General features: G+C 46.2%; 1 long non-coding RNA gene across 2 annotated transcripts in view; it reads left to right on the top strand.

The window, feature by feature from the left end:
• The window catches only part of LOC102021073, a 6,486-nt gene that overhangs the window by 1,815 nt on the left and 2,433 nt on the right, over window positions 1-2,238 (top strand). The window contains exon 2 of one of the 2 annotated variants that reach the window (XR_001232602.1): window positions 472-597. The exons of the other annotated variant lie outside the window; for it this stretch is intronic. This is a non-coding gene — a long non-coding RNA (uncharacterized LOC102021073). The remainder of the gene's footprint in view (window positions 1-471; window positions 598-2,238) is intronic. 2 annotated transcript variants of the gene reach the window in all.

The following is a 2,238-nucleotide window of genomic DNA, read 5'->3' as shown; positions in this document are numbered from 1 at the left end:
TGCACACCTGTAATCCTAGCATTTGGGAGGCTGAGGCAGGAGGATTGCCACAAATTCAAAGCCAGTGTGGGCTACTTAGTGAGTTCAAGGTCAGCCTGGACTACATTGCCAGACTCTGTTTCAAAAACAAGAAACAAAACTACATAGCAGATCAGAGTGGAGACATATAAGGACCAGATGGCTTTTGGTGTATCAGATCAGAGTGGAATGGGCCAGAAAAGTGTGCCTGTTCAAAGAAGGGCTGGACAGTAGTCAAAGCATAAAAAGGTGAGGAGAGAGCCTGCATGGGCACGCTCATTCTAACATTCCTTGGGTAGGAATAGAGATGAAACCTGGGCTAGCAGATGTGGAGTCAGTTCTGCTGCTGAGGCTCCCCCTGTTGCGGGGAGGCATGGATTTGACTCCTTGACCCTATTTCATGCTGGATTCAGCTGATCCCTTTGTTGTTCTGATTCTGTTCTCACCAAGCAGCCTCCTATTGTACCTGGCTGTGCCTCACAGGCCTCTCTCTACAATGGTGTAACTCCCTGATGGTGCAGAGAGATGTGCTGTCTCTGGGACATTCTGATTTTGGGTCAGTCCTGTGGTATTGATAAGGTAAGACTGCTGCAAAGGGAAGGAGTGAGTTCTATATGGTGAGAGCAGAAATTTGTGAGCCCCAGAAGCAGGACCATCATGGGGCCATATGTTTGCAATTCAGTTGCAACCAAAATCATGGAAGGATTAAGTTCATCAAATGAAGTACCATTCTGAATGTCTGGGAGTAGTGTCATATGCCCCAGATCCTAGCAGTCTGGGAAGCTGAGGCAGGAGGAGTGCACATTCCAATACAGCCTGGGCAATTTAATGTCTTAGCAGCACCCTGTGTCCAAAACAAATAATCTATCTCAGTGCAAAGGCCCTGAGTTTAATCCCCAGTAATGGATAAAAAAATGTTCCAGCTACATACAAGACTCTAAGCAAGGTGCTTTCAGAAAGTCAGTGAACTATGATGAACAGGGTGGAATTTTGTCTCTAAAAAATTATGAGAGACAGGCAAGCTGCACTTCCTGAGAAACAAATCCCCTTGCCTCTACCTTTGCATGACCTTTACTTCAACCCTATTCAGTGTGATATGCAGTGTGGCTGTAGAAAAGCAGATATTTTCATAATAGGCCAAAAGAATGTGACTGAGGCCAGGTACCTTGGAGTCTCAGCATAGCAAAAGGTCAGAACTCCCTCCTGTTGACAGCTGAAATGTGATTCAAGCAAGAGCCTGTGAGACTCCACCCTTGAGAAGTGAGGTAATAGCTCAGCTCAGGCCATGGGACTCAGAAAGAATTATAACTCCCTGGCAGTAAGGTGCCAACATTGCATACATCAAGCTATGTGTTGCGCTGCTACTTGAAGGGCTTCTTTGCCTGGTACAAAATTGCTGTTTCTCTTTACAGCTACTGCCTGTAAACTTTCTCTTCCTTAGTATTCTGCTGCAACCCCCACCCACCTTCCTAATTGATACGAATAAGAACCTCGTGCTTTTGGACTCAAGGCCCTTTCTTTCCCAGAAAGCATTGAGTCACGCCAGAACTCCTGAACTGCAGAATATTCTTTTGTCTTTCTTTTGCATTTCTGTGTCATATTGGCAGGTGGGAAACTGAACCCTGTCTAGGGGTTTTGGTAGAAAAGTTATCATCACACTGAGGAATAATACTTAAGATAAATAAAAGGAGTGGGTAATATCTGGGAGATGATGGTGGATACTCAAGACTGTGTTTTCTTCCAAATTGATTTATTGTCATGTAAGACCTTTACAGTAAGTTGAAGGGTCCCCGTTTAATGTGAGTCTGCCAATCTTCAAATGAGGACTTCAGAACTAGAACTAGAACTAGCAATTGAACTAGAACTAGGAATTGAATTAGAGGAGAACCTAGAACTCATCTAGTCCTTGGATCTCACAGTGCAGAGCCTACCACAGTGCAGAACCCTTCCTTCCACTGAGGTCTCACCTGGCTCCAGCAAAGCTGAGATGGGCTGGGGGGAGCAAGGAGGCACGTGCTGTCACCTGCTGACGGATATGGGTGCAGCTGCTTCTGCTACGGAGAGGCATTTTGGGGCTGTGCAGGAAGCCAGGGTGCGAGGTTGGGGCTAGAGGAAGGTGGAGTATGTGTCCTTCTTCAGAGAGGGAGGAAGCGCACATCTGATGCTTCCAGATCCCTTGTGATCCTCCTCTGTTCATTTACTCAGGCCTCACAGTCTTCT

The sequence above is a fragment of the Chinchilla lanigera genome, unplaced genomic scaffold (genome assembly GCF_000276665.1).
Source record: "Chinchilla lanigera isolate Chin_1 unplaced genomic scaffold, ChiLan1.0 scaffold00482, whole genome shotgun sequence".
In the NCBI taxonomy this organism is placed as follows: domain Eukaryota; kingdom Metazoa; phylum Chordata; class Mammalia; order Rodentia; family Chinchillidae; genus Chinchilla; species Chinchilla lanigera.
The sequence above is the reverse complement of the archived record's forward strand: the minus strand, read 5'-3'. Positions and strand labels throughout refer to the sequence as shown.